Raw genomic sequence first — 15081 nt, 5'->3', positions numbered from 1 at the left:
TTCTGTGTGCTTGGCAGGCAAACTGGTGGCTTGATGCCCGTAAGTCTCTCAAAATCAGCCTGTCTGCCTCACCTACGCATTTCAAGTCAAAAATTCATAAGGTGACACAAAACTGTCAGAGCACGTTTGACGTGCCTCCAAAAATGATGACGCTATGGGCGTGCGTGTGTGCCCGCCTGGATATATATTTTTATATGTGGGAGGGTATGGGACAAACACACAGGAACACAAAATCTGCAAATCCACTCATATCTCACAAACACACACACAGTCGTGGAAGCAAACAACACCCACGAGCTCTCGGATTCATAGGTCAAACATTTACATTTTGCGTCTAGGCGCATACACAACAACCAAACATATGAGACCTTGCATGCATGCAAGCGTGCACGCGCACTCTGCGCGTGTTTCCAAGTTGATTTCGTGTCTTGAGCGACATCACAAGTTTTCAGCAAACAATCGTCATGATAAATCACAACAGGCCACAAAATAAAATAAAAAAATCTTTAAAAAGTCCGGTATAATTTTCTGGTGAGCCGGTTGTGCTCAGCAGAGGTTTCGGTGACTGATCGCTCTTCTAAACGGCACCACTATTACATTGCGACAGCGTTCCTGTCAGACTCCTGCCGTCCTCACTACGCACCACAGCAACATTAAAAGCTGTGACATGCTGGACATAAAACACCGCCGCGCATCTTTGCACTATAACTGCCTCATTCATGCTGCCACTTTGCATCCAAGAAAGAAAGAAAAATCCGCAGCAGCTCCTCGCCAGTGAAGTAATGCAATCTTTCACCTTCAACAAATTGAGCAATTCCTCCAAAAGCAGGAAAAAGAAAAGACCTTCAGATAGTCCATGTGCAACCTCAGCGTGCGTTTGGCTGCTTCCCCTCCAAAGCGCAAAAATGACAGAAACACAAACCCCGATCACCCCCCGCAGCACTGAGTGGTCCATGTGTGCTCTGGTTAGAGTGGAAGTCGGGAGAGAGGCATCGGCAAGAGGGGTACGAAGGGCGACAAGGAGAGGAAGGGTCGGAGAGGGAGAAGAAATGTCACCAACATTTCGGATGTAGGAGAAGACAAAAAAGAGAGAGAGAGGGAGAAAAGGTTCCGAGACGAGTTGAGAGATGACAATCAACCACGAAAAGTTTGGCTGTACTTACTGATCAAACCGTCCTCTGCATTCGTGCTGCATGGCATTTCTTTTTCTTTCTTTTTAAAAAAAAATGTAAATATAGATTTAGGATGTTGCAGCAGAAGATGTTTCCATTCCCGCCGGGACTGGTCACACAGCAACAGCAGCAGCAGCTGCAGCAACGGTTCCAAAAGCTCAGCTCTGCAGTTCCGTGCGCACACGAGAGCAGCGCTCAACATGAATGAGAGGAGAGCTGCAGTCAGACTCCGGCATCCCAAAGAGGAGAGAGAGAGACCGAGAGAGGGAGAGGGAGGGAGAGAGTCAGTGACAGGAGTGCGTCACCTGGCGGCGCAAATGCGTTACAGCGGGTGTCCAGGCGCACTACTCCATGGTCTGTGTAGGTGGCAGCATTGGACCCTTGTGTTCTTAATCTCATTTTGCACTGGCTGAACAGCAGTAATCAAAGGATATACTTTTTTAAAAATATATATATATATTTTTGAGGGACCCTCACGCACACTTTGATTGATTGCTCTGCTCATCTTGGCCTCATGCAGAGCAGCACTGCTCTGTTTTTATATCTCACTGCCCCATGTGATGTATACATGCGTGTGCACCCTTGTGTGGGAGATTTGGTATGTATTCATGAGTGCATGCGCTGTAGTCGAGCGCTCATGAATGCATATCGGAAGCTCGGCGTGCTGGGCGCTCGTGCGTGTGCGCGCGTGCACACTTGCTTCTGTCTAATCGATGCCGTTCAATGCTGAAGGTCAGCTCCCCTGAAACTTGACAAATCATCTCTATCGGCAGTGTCGGCCTTGTATGTTACTTCAAAGACCCCTGGCTGCTGTGGCTGATTTAAAGCAGATCTTCAAACAGCAATATAAATATAATATAATAATATAATAATATTTTTCTCCTTTTCAAATCACAAATTGCCTGAATACTTTAATACTCAAATTAAATAGTAATACAAAACAAACAATATAAAACTAATTGGCTACCTGAAGGTGAGTCTCCACAGACACAGCTTTAATTATGCGCGTCGTTGTTTGTAATATCTCAGACGATGATCATCAGGCTTTCGCAAATGATACATATGGGACACCATCATTATCCCCACCCCTCCACCACCACCGATTAAGCTCTCTCAAATGATGACAGTTGTTGCCAGGTGACCATTTGCATGGAAAGACATGTATTTCTTTTCTAACTGACAGTCACAAATCAAAGTCTTTGGGTTGTCTTGTCATGACTTGCGCTGCAGCCCTGAGAGATTTGGAGTCAGGAAGTTAATTTGCACCATAAAGGAGAAAGCATAGCCGCTCTGTGCTCCAAACATCATTTTTGTTTTATCTGCAAGAATTTTTTGCAGCATTTCTTCACCCCGGGCCCCCCTGCTCTGACCTTTGCGGTCCCCTTGTGCATATTAAATGGGATATTCCTGCCCATATTAGTGATGACTGGGGAGTTTTACAGGACGATGGATATCGGGTTCCCTCTCTCCACTCCGAGGACAAGGATGTGGTTACACAGATGATACTCTTCTGCTCCAGTTACCGCATATGTCCATGCCTATGTGCGTACATCCTTTCTGCTAACTCTTACGGTCTTACGCAGCTTGATGTGATACTAGTGTGATACAGAGTTCATGGCTCATCCTAAGAATACCTGAGTCATTCACATCTTGTCAAGCTGTTAGCCACATCATTTTTTCCTGCTCATATCGATCGACTGTTTCTAAATGTAAAATCAGTTTTAAAGCCTTGAGGTGAAGGTTACATTTTTAAAATTTATTTGTCATAGTTTAGTACCTCACTGTGTGACAAAACAACACAATCAACAGCATGAACCAGAGGGCACACTGTGGGTTTTTTCTTTTCTTTTTTTGTATTTATATGCTTTATACTACTGAATAAGAGTGACAGGTCATTAACATTCAAAATGATTTCATGCGTCACCTCCAACCTTCTTATGAATATGAAAAAGGTAGATTCACAGCAGGTAAAGATGCTGGTAAACAAATTATAGCCTTAGGAGTACAGTGAGTTACCACTGCATCTTTCATATAAATATGCATTTACCTTTCAAAGAATTATGTAATCCAATGACAAATACAACTTTAACACCGTTATAGCCTGCATTAACAAGAGTGCTGAGATGAAACCCAAGCAGAAAAGATGTAGTTGTACAGATAGTGCAGAGCAAAGCTCTTTTGCATTTTCTTTATTTTTAAGAGGTCTTGATCATTAGTTCTCAAGGCTTTCTGAAGGTCACTCAGAATGTTTCTTTGTTTTTTGACATACATAACCATTTTCACAGGAATGGTTTTTTTTTTTTGTTAAGCCACTGACATATGAACCATTCAAGCATAAAAACTGCACTCAGCTCAAAGGATGAACCAGTCTTGTGTCAACATACAACAAAAAGCTTAGCAAAGATCACTGAGGAAACTGGGCAAGTGGAGGACAAAGTATCTGAAACTCATGTTGTTAAGGAATAGGGAAAAAAGACCTGACACAGGACCTGAGATATGCACCTGGTTCTTTAATTGATCCATCTACTGTTTGACAAAGCCTCATGAGAAACGGTCTTAGTGGAAGGTTGGCTGATAGAAAACCATTCTCAAGATTGAGGAAAATGGAGAAAATCTTAAATTACAAAATCAGTGAAAGTAAGAAATCAGTGGTAAGAGGTCTTCTAGAGTGATGAATGAAAATTTGAACTTTCTATTTTATGTTATTTTTTGCCCCCAAATTGTCATGAGTATGTATTGAAGAGGTCAGGAGAGCCGTACAAAAGTAAATGTGTCTACAACCAAAGGTGAGTGTCAGATTTCAACCATTGTTGGGGATTTTGTCAAAATGAATGAAAATATGAATGCAAAGTTTGTTCCACCATTCAAAACCATCTGGAAAGAGTCTGACTGAAAACAGCTTCATTTTTCATCATTTCAATCATCCTAAACACACTGTCGGTGCAGTGAAAACATACTTGGATAGAAAGACAGATTGGAACCCTGTCAGTCATGCATTGGCCTCCCCAAAGCCCAAACCTCAACATTATTAATGTAAAGGTAGCCACCAGCTGGGATGCATATACTACATACTAGAAATGTTTATTTCTCTGTTGCTTTAGAGAGTGACACAAGTAACACTACATCTTTGAAAAGTGTACATATATAAATATCTTTTAAAACAGTTCCCTGTTATGTGACTGGGACGTATTCACTGAATATGTATTTTAAATATGACTGATGGCAATTCACAGTGTGTTTTTGTTTATATGGATTGTAGGTATTTAAATGCAGCTCTCTGTCTGTCAGAAAGAAGAACCTACCCAGCTAATGGATTCCTAATGGGAGCTGTTTGGTGTACGGATCAATCTGTTCTTATACCTGCTGTTTTTGTTTGTTTGAGCTTTTTTTCTTTCATCTTGGGCTCTTGCGTGATCCAGCATTACAACGTGTGCATTTTACCCCCAATTTTGACAAATGCCTGGGTTTTGCCATGTCATCACGATGCTTGATTTGCCTGGCAGTGTTGGGTGAAACAGCAGTTTCTCGGTTGAAAAACTGTCCAATGAGTGCCAGACTGTTAATTGGCCAATAACTGCCACGGGTGGGACTAACACAGATGTCACGCTGGGCAGCAAACCTGAGAAGGAGCAATAACAATGTGGACTCTACCAGCAAGTATTCTCATTACCAACCAATGTTGTACTTTATTTCTACTTTGTTCCGCTCCACTATCAAAAAACAAACCCTGTTGGTATGGCTGAGCATTAGTGTACTTTAGATTTATTTAGGGTTTTGTTCTTGGTACTTTTCCAATAATGACATTTCCTGGTGGCTTTCTTTATATAGATATTCTCTGGTCTTATATTTACATCTAGTTCTGTTCACGGTCACAGTTTGGTTTATATTCAACTCCTTGACTTCCTGTCTATCCCTTGCGTGTCTTTAATATTGTACTTATCACTTCTCCCATTGTTATCTTGATCCAAGTCTCCCCTTGTCTTTTGTCACGTTGGCCCTTGCAATTGTGTGACACCTTGTTTTGAGTTTCCCTGAAGATTTTTGGGCCATTTGGAAGATTATGTGGATTCCTGGTCTCCTGGCCCTACTGCTTCCTAATTCTTTCTGTCTTCCTAATTCGGCATTTGGGTTCACATGCTGCCTGCCACACGTTCAGTACATGACATAACCAATCTCCAAAGGAAAAACACCAACATCAAAGGCATCTCTACGAGTCGACTCTTCTGTTTCATGTCAAGAAATTAGGAGGGACTTATTTCACACAGACCCACACTTTTACTGTTAATATACAATTATATAAAAGGAATGAGCCCTGCCAGGAAGCCACCTTTAGTGTCCCACTGCTCAAGTTAAAATGTTGACTAAAATATAGTTGTTGTTGTTTTGGGGGGGATTTATTTATTCCTCACATTTTGCAGACGTCCTTATCGTTTGTTTGCTACCATAAATTCCTTCCTCTGGTTAAGATGTGGGGATTTTGCCATATATTTCAGCATAACTTTGATTCCAGCTTAATGCTGCTGACTACATAGTAGCTCACTATTTGTTTATCTCTAATTTATTTCCAACAGACTAGAAACAGAAAGCCCAGAGATCAGACGTGCAGTGCTTCACACAGCAAATGAAAGGCCTTTCATCTGCTGCCAGCAGTTGAATCATTGCATCAACTGACAATAGAAAAATAAGCAAAACTGACATCTCTGTAAAGATGTTTTGGTTTTTACATTTTTTATTTTTTTAGGGAAAATTCTGCGGGAAGCAAGGCGGCCCCGCTTTCAGCGTGGGGTCCCGGCTCGTGTGGCTTGTCAGCAAGTAGCTGAGGATGGCGCGTTTTTGACCAGCTCCGGAATCTCTCTCCTTCCCTCGTTTGCTCGAATCTCCCTCCATCTCTACCTCCTTCCAACAGAGCCTTGATCAACAACGTCCATTTTATCCCATAAACGCAGACTGATGCCAAATCATAATTAAAATCTCCTCTGAGAGCTGCCTGGAAAAAAAAAGAGAAGAAGAAGCTAATTAGGCGTTAAAATAAAAACTTTTCTCCATTTATTATTTTTTTTCTTGCTTTCAGACACAAATCAAATCAGCTATCTTAACTTTTGTGGTTAAGTCAAGGTCGCTGCGCATTTGAAATGAAGCAAATTATCCTTTTTTTTCTCCTTTCATTTTTTTGTCAGTTTGTTTTGTTTCACTTACCAAGTTCTTCCTATGTTTTTTTTTCCTTTCTTTTTTTTGCTTTTGATCTGTGACAAAATCAGATTCCTGCGATGTTAGACACGACTGCGAAGCAAAATGCAGCAGCAATTACGCAGAGAAAGAGGAGCGGAAAAAAGAGACGAGGACGGGGGGGGCGGGGATGAAGGGGGAGAGATGGGGAGTAAGTAAGGAAAAAAAAGGATGATGGCAATCAGAGAGAGAGAGAGGAAAAGAGAAAATGAGAGAGAGAGAGTGGGTGGCGGGTGACTTTTAAACGCAGCAGCCGCTCAAAGGATGACCGGGCTTCTTTGCTCTCCGTTTAATCCTCGCTTGATCTATATCACTCACACGCCACGCGCACCCACACTCACAACACAGGTGTAACAGCACACTGGGCTAAAAGGCCGCGCTTCTTTCGAGCTTCCTCCTTTTTTTGTCTGTTTCTGGAAGCGTCTGTAATTACAGCCAGGGGAGCCAGCTAATGCTACGGCTAACTAGCAACTTTAGACCTTTAAAAGTTTCAGCATGTGTGTGTGTGTGTGTGTGTGTGTGTGTGTGTGTGTGTGCGCAAGCCAGTAAATGGAAGCCAGAGAACAAGCAAGGTGAAAGTGTTTTCTTCTCGTTGTTTCAAATAATTGCAGAGAAACAGAGATGGGACTGTTGCTCCTGCTCATCTGCAGTGTTTCAGCTTCTCTTTCATCCCATCATTGGTTATTCTCCACACTACCCCCCACCCCAACTCCCTCTATGGCTCTTTTACCTCACATTCATTCATTTGCTGATGTTTTGTTGAATTCACCTAGGTGAAATATAATCACTCATTGCAGAGGAATTAGAGGCCAAAGTCACATTTTCTGAATAACACAGGATTAAATTATTCAGACTACATTGCTCGATAAAGGCTACACAATGTGGAACTGATTTTCTGTAAAGCTTTGATGAATTTTACAGTCTGCTTCTGCAAACCGTCTCACTTAGCGTGACGTTCTCTAAATATTTCCGCTCATTGCCAAGTTTAGACCCGTTTTTGAGGTGCTCGATCTCCCATAAATTTCAACATAGTACCCCTAAAAATGACCGTAACAGTCGCAGGAGTAATGCATTTTAATATTATTTTCTGACATCGTCTTCTAATATTCTATGTTTTGCCAACCTTTCCACTGAAGACAGAACAGGTTTTAATGTCTTGATGTCATGATGTTGCAGTGCACTCACACAGAGGCATCGTGTGCTTCCGCAGCGATGAATAAAACTTGCATTGCATAAACGATGAAGAGGTCGTTTCAGTACAGATTTACAGAACTTAAAAAGTGTTTGTTTATGTACTGGAGTATATTTGCTCTCTGAATCGTGTCAAAGACGTTAGCTACATCAGTTAGATCAGCGATGTCCAGCTTGTTTACATCATGGGCCACATAACAAATGACACTCCCCTTTCTGTTAGCATAAAAATGTTTAGCTACACATTTAATCCCATTTAATATGAAAATAAGTGCAGTTTCAACAGTATTGTCTCTGTTTTTTTTACATGAGAGAAATGCTGCTATAGTAAATTAAAGAAAGCTGTCCATTATAAATAAATAGATAGAACTGTAATACTGTAACCTGATAGTAATAAATAGTACCTGTTATTGTTTATTGATTACTTGACTACTTTGGTGTAGCATGAATGGCAGTGGGTTTAAATATGTTGAGTAAAAGGATTATCATTTGGTTGCCTTAAGTTTAGTCTAGTTGTGTTTTACTTAGGTCCTCTGTGTTAGTCTCTCATGTTTTTTGTCTTCTTGTTCATGTTGTCAAGTTCGTGTTGTCATGTCTGCGTTCCATGCTGTTTTCTGTTTTATTGTGAAAGTCCCTGTCCTGTGTGCAGTGTATCTAGTTTTGCTTCCCCTTGTCTCGTTAGGTCTTATTTGTCCCAGGTGTGTTCCCACCTGTTCCCCATCCCCTTATTATCTCTCTAGGGCTGTATCCCAATTCAGGGTCTGCAGCCTTAAAGGCCGCATTTTAAGGCCGATTACGTCACAGCGACGCGACGAAGGCTGTCCCAATTCAAAGGCTGCTCGAAATGCAGCCCTCAAATCCGTCCTTCATTTCCCTGAATTTTAAGGACGTGGCGGTGTAGACTTCGTGGCCCAACATATAAGATAAGATAAGATAAGATAAGATAACCTTTATTAGTCCCACACGTGGGAAATTTGTTTTGTCACAGCAGGAAGTGGACAGTGCAAAAGTTATGAGGCAAAAATTAGAATACAATAAGAATAAATACAGTACACAACTGTACAGAATAGAATAAAATAAAATAAAATACTATATACAGTAGAATAAAATAAAATAAATATACAATAAGATAAAAATAGAATACAAATACAAATACTATATACAACTGAGTAAAAATACAACGATGACAGAAAGGATTATTGCACTTAGTATTATTATATATATATATCCCAGAATGCATAGCGCGGCGGTGGGTGTGGATAATTTTGCCGAAAAAAAACTGCGGATGAGGGGCGCCCAAAGAGTAACTTAGTAAATGGTAAATGGCCTGTATTTATATAGCGCCTTTCTAGTCCCTAAGGACCCCAAAGCACTTTACATATCCAGTCATCCACCCATTCACGCACACATTCACACACTGGTGATGGCAAGCTACATTGTAGCCACAGCCACCCTGGGGCGCACTGACAGAGGCGAGGCTGCCGGACACTGGCACCACCAGGCCCTCTGACCACCACCACCAGTAGGCAACGGGTGAAGTGTCTTGCCCAAGGACACAACGACCGAGACTGTCCAAGCTGGGGCTCAAACCGGCAACCTTCCGATTACAAGGCGAACTCCCAACTCTTGAGCCACTATCGCCTAAGTACTGAATATTATGTCACTTATTTATGTGCAAATGTTTAATAACGAAGAACATTAAACATTACTGTTGGCCACATGTCGGCAAAGTTATGTGACATTAGTGACGTTTGTACTAACTTGGTTTTAAAGCCTTTACTTTAAAATATACGCCGTTCAATAGCTGAGCTTAATCTTACAGAGAATGATCAAAGCTCATGTAGAAACAAACAAACAAATGAACAAAAGATTTTCTCCTTCATTTCTGTCAAACAAAGCTGTATGAAACGTTTCCAGCTGTTAGTATCATGGTTGCTAGGCAACCTGGGCAGAGCAACGGAGGCTAGACCGTCCCATTTCACAAGCCTCGCACTTCCGGCCTTAGCGGTCTTTGAGTACGCGGCCCTTGAGGATCGTTGAGGCTGCGTACTTTAAGGCTGCAGACCCTGAATTGGGATACAACCTAGCTGTGTCCCAAAACGTAGGCTGCATCCTCCGCAGTCACAGCCAGGCGACGAAGGCTGTCCCAATTTTTCGACTCCTTCAAATGCGTCCTTCATTTCCCCGAATTTGAAGGATGGGTCGGGTGTGTCCTCGTGGCCCACCATATCCCAGAATTCATAGCGCGGCCCAGCCAATTCCAGTTTCCAACAATGGCGGCCGCTACTAAGTTTTAATATTACTCTTATTAATCTTTCTGGGTCACAAAATAAACTTTTAACATATTTTCAGGTGAGAAAGTAGCTGTGTAAACTTCAAATATCTGCTTGGTTTATCAAGACATCGCATATTTGCAAAAGTGCGCCGACGTTTTCGGAGACGCCTGTTACCCACCCGCTCGATAGCTAGCCGGGGGGTTCAATGGTCACTCGAGCCGGCGAGAGCAGCAGAATCCCGGCATCATCATTTTCAGATCCCCGCTGTCTTCGCTACTCAGGTTAAACATGATATATAAGTCACTTGGATAACTTAAAAATGTTATTGTTTGGCTTTTTTCGGTGTTTTATTTGTTCCAGAGTAAATTGGTTTGGCTGAGATCAAAGTTATTAGATTAAATAAAACTTTATTAATCCACCGGGTGGGTTCCTCCAGGATTTTCACACAGCTGAATAAACGTCAAACAGAAAACCGATTAAACAGAAGTGTGAGATGATCGACAATTTACGCCAGTGTCCTGTTATATTTTAGATAGCAAGGAGCAGACAGCTGAGTTTATTAACCGAGACAGCGGTGACACAAATCTGAAGGCTAGACCGTCCCATTTCACAGCCTCGCACTTCCGGCCTTCTCGGTCTTCGAAGGACCCAGCCCACGTAGACCGCGAAGGCTGGGTCCTCCGAAGGATGCGGCCTAGGTTTTGGGACACAGCTTCTGTATACTTCTGTGAACACCTGTGAGCGAGATAACTTAGGATTTTTTAGCAAATTTTAAATTTTAAAATTTTAACCTTCCTCTAGGCTGCTGATGTATAAGTAGTTGATAGCCAAGGACTGATGTACTCTGTCTTAGTTTGTTAAAGTTTTCCTGTTCTGGTCTAATTGTCCTTCAGTGGTCGTTTACAGCTCCCAATCCAGGTAAGAGTGAGCTAAATCGACTTTACCTGTAAACTACAGCCTGTAGTATATCTTCATTTACAATATTGTTAGAAACTTTACTGGGTTGTAAAGTCTGTCCCACTGTTACTTTTACATTTGACAGTATAAAGACTCGGAGAGGAGGACGGACAGCAAAAAGAAGCAGGCAGCGATGGACATGTGGTCAATGTAAGCACCACAGTGTAAAGCCAAGGTAGCTTCTGTTTGACCACATTCACCGATAATGATTTCACATGACTGGGCAGTGTGTTATACTGTTATCAAACGTGTGGCCACAGCCTACTGTTGTAATAATAACTGAAATTACTGTTGTGCTATTTGAATACAATGTGTCTGTGTGTGAATGTCAGAACACAGAATTTTAACATGCATTTCTTACATGTTTTATGTAGCACGTTTAAAAATGTCAGTGGACACTCATTAGTGAGAATTTTAGCATTTAACAGGATTCATTGAACATGGCTTGAACATGATGGCTGGCACTACATGGACTGGTGTGCGCGAGGACGTGTGTTGAGGCTGCACTGTAATGGATATAATACATGAATTTGAAAGCCTTGTAAAAGCAGCTCTCTTACCAGTTTCTTCTAGTCCAGGTGTATGAGGTGGCAGTGTGATTGTTATGTCTGTACTGAATAATGCTACTCTAACTGGTTGATGATTCGGTGGATGAGGTTAGGAGACCAAAACAATCCTGTGCATATTTCTCCTCTTATCTGCAACAGATAGTTCTTCAGCTTACTTCTGAAGAACCATCACGATTGATCCTTTGCCTCAGGTTTCATACCGAAAGCATCCACCGTAAAACTGCAGTATTATTTTAAAATCTGTGTTATTCTTCTGAATTATCCTACAATGGTTGTTCTTGAAAGCATCATTGTGACGTGTATGCAGTTGAATTGAGGTTTGCAGTGGTGAAAAGGGGCTGGTAAAAGTTTGATCCTAGACTCAGAATCGCCCCTGTTTCTTTGTTCCGGATTATCATGTGTGGATTTCTTTTTTAACGTCTTCATAATGCTGGATTGATGCCGCCACTGTCATTTTTTCTTTCTAATCTTGTCCAGGCTATCCTGAGTCTGAGCGACTCAGCACCTTCACTGCAGACACATGTGTGTACTAATGTGTATAATGCTGTGGTAACTTATGAGCAGGATATTGCAAATCCCTGTAAAATCCAGTATAACAGAGACTCTAAATGGGATTCAAATCTGGGCTTTGACTAGACCCTTTCATAACCATTTCTTCTTTTTGAGCCATTCCTCGGTGGATTTGCTGTGCTTAGGACCATTATCCTATTAAAAAGGTCCACTTCCGGTCCCATACAAGCTTTTCTGTTGAAGAAATTGGTCATTATTTATGAATGAGCCTTCAACTGTCACACTTCAATTACAATTTTACGGGTATGATGGTGTGATAAATGTAGAGCAATACTTACTTTTTCAATGTGACTTTGGTTTTTGTTTAAATTATGACAATGAAGATGACGTGTCATTATCTTTACTAAGAGCCATTTTCACCTAGGGTCACGTTTTTGCTTGTTCAGATACATAAAATCACAATAATTAGCGCAAGCTTCATTCGAAAAAGTTTTCAGTATGAGCGACATACTGTAAAAATACTGGAAATAGATTTGCTCTCTTGTCCTTACCACAGAGAGTAGCTCCGCATGTTTGATTTGGCAGTTGGAGTTTTACACCGGATGCCCTTCCTGATGTAACCCCAAAGGGGATATTTGCCTCAGACCATAACTTTGATTAAAGATAGATGTTTATATACGGGCTCTGCTGTTGCATGTGGCTCGAAAAACTTTCTGAGGGACACCAGAAGAACATGCTCTCAGTATTTTTCCAAGTAAGTAACATCATAAGCTATCTTGTGAAGTCTCCAAGTGTCATGCTAACTTGTTCTGGAAGCTAATATTTTGAAACCCACAACACTGTGTGCCGTCTCTTAATTGCTCCCCGTGGTGAAGGAGAGACTGGGATATGGCTTGTCAGATTGTGTAGCCTTTTTTGGCAGTTGTGATGTGTCGTGTAACATTATCATCTGCTTTAGGTTTACAAACTTGTCCACACTTTGCTGGTAATGCACAACCCTGATTTTTTAGCCCTTCTTAAAAATATATATATTTTTAGCCCTCTGTATAAAACCCGGGCCTTTTCCAAACACTCATCTATTGTAAGCTGTTTTAATCATGGAGGTCAGCTCTGAATTTTTCTCAAAATTACTTGAAAAGCTACTGTCATGACTAAATTGGATCAAGAGAGTGTATATAAAAGATTCAGTTCATTTTTATTTATATAGCACTAAATCACAAAGACAGTCTCCTCAAGGTGCTTTATATTCTAAGGTAAAGACACTACCGTAATACAGAGAAAACCCTAGCAATCAAACAACCTGCTATGAGCAAGCACTTGGCAACAGTGGAAAGGAAAAACTCAGCTTTAACAGGAAGAAACTTGTGGAAGAAACAGGCTCTTGGAAGGGCGGTATTCTGCTGTGATGAAAAGGAAAACAAGGCGAAAAAACAAAACAGTGAGGAAGAGAGCCAGAGATTAATAATAAGAATTGATTAAATTCAGAGTGGTGTGTAAGCACAAAAGGTGAGTGAACAAGAAACATTCAGTGCATCATGTGAAGACCCCAGAAGCCTAGACCTATTGCAGCATAGTTAAGGGAGGATTCTGGGTCACCCGATCCAGCCCAAACTATGAGCATTGTCACTGTGATGTCCTCCACTGGTTTCCAAAGTCCCACTGTGAAACTTCAAGGTGTTTCGTTTGCTGTTGCTGTCATTTTGACCATTTTAGCATTCTGTAACCAGACATCATGAGTGTGAGCAGATCTGACTGAAACAAAGGGATAACGTACACTCACTAGCAAGCAACTTGTCAGTCGCATATGTTATGAGCCATTGAACACAACCTCCTTTCTGACTCTAATGCTGAAACAATACAAAATTAACTTCATGCTGTACTCAGACTTGAAACTACTATAAACTCCATAAACTCTGAAGACAGTGGTCACTGAGGTCAGAATAAGGAGGCTGAGAGCAATTTTCCCATAGATGTCTACACTACTTTGTGTGCTTTTGAAGCCACAGGAGTCGCCTCCTGCTAGTCACTAAGAAAAATACAGGTTAAAGACATTTCTGCACTGGCTTTACTTTTCACACCTGGTAGCTAAGACCATCTTTTATATAAAGTCTATGTCTGCATCCAACATTAAACCTTTGAGCTGTCAGTACTCTTAACCTTATGCTATCAGGATATGATATTTTTGGCTTTTGAAAGTTGTTCTTTTTCTTTGCATCATATATGTTGGCTTACTAGTAACATCTACACGCAGAGAAATGTGCATGCATGATGAGACGACGTGGAGCCCTTCAGCTGCTGCATGAGACGGTTTCATTTCTTAGCCAGGCTTGATTCTTGCAGCTAAAGCAAATGGTATGCGTTTGTACTCCAGTCCCTCATTTGGGATTCAACAACAGAAGCAGATACGGACCATCGCACAGCCACTGGTGCTTACAGCTAGCGCGCACACGCTCTCACACATGCAGAAAACTTGTGTTCCACTGTATGCGGAGCTGAGTTATCAGACGCTTTGTGACTATGTCATCGCTGCCTTTAGACACATTTCAAAGCAGGCTTTAGCGTGCGTTATCAGACTAATCATACTGTCTCGCTAATGTGTTCCTTCTGCTTAAGCTCCCTTGTTCCTCTGGGCGGTATATATTTTACATTGATGAGAATTCTAGTTGTTGGGATTTTTTATACTGTCCATCACATACCTGAAAAAATCCATTAAAGCTATAACACGCTAATACATGTGGCAGGTTGTTGTTTTTTCTTGCTTTCAATAAGAGAGGGGAAAAAATTCAGTGCTGACTTATTGCTTTCAAATTACAAATATTATTATTTTTTTGCTTCACTGGAGGCAAATAACACCAGAAAATATCCAAGATAATCTATGACTTTTTCCCCCCCTTTGTCTAATTTTTATAATTGCATGCAGTGGTGCATGTAAACACGAACTTCATCAGATGGATTGATTTAGTGTTTGGATAAACAGCTCATTTGGGAAGTTCAACTGGAAAAATGATTCAGTAAAGTAACTGTAGCTGCATGTGCTGATAGATGTGGGTTGTCTTGTAAGTAAACACAGATAGAGCTGTGTTTTTCTTCTGTGCATCAGTAAAAAAAAAAGACACCTTTGAATGTTGGGGAGCTTCTTTTTTTTTTTTACAGCTCTGTGGCTTTTAAAAGTGGAACAGT

The 15081-nt window shown here is 41.2% G+C and overlaps 1 protein-coding gene across 1 annotated transcript in view; it reads right to left on the bottom strand.

Moving 5' to 3' along the window:
- The window catches only part of LOC102194352 (plexin-A1-like), a 47449-nt gene extending 46089 nt beyond the window's left edge, over window positions 1-1360 (bottom strand). The window contains exon 1 of the mRNA XM_005742071.1: window positions 1164-1360. The gene's annotated coding sequence lies outside the window, so the exon portion shown is untranslated. The remainder of the gene's footprint in view (window positions 1-1163) is intronic.
- Window positions 1361-15081: the final 13721 nt, after the last annotated feature.

The sequence above is a fragment of the Pundamilia nyererei genome, unplaced genomic scaffold (genome assembly GCF_000239375.1).
Source record: "Pundamilia nyererei isolate P.nyererei 1_Seehausen unplaced genomic scaffold, PunNye1.0 scaffold00116, whole genome shotgun sequence".
NCBI lineage: Eukaryota > Metazoa > Chordata > Actinopteri > Cichliformes > Cichlidae > Pundamilia > Pundamilia nyererei.
This window is presented reverse-complemented; position numbering and strand designations above follow the sequence as displayed.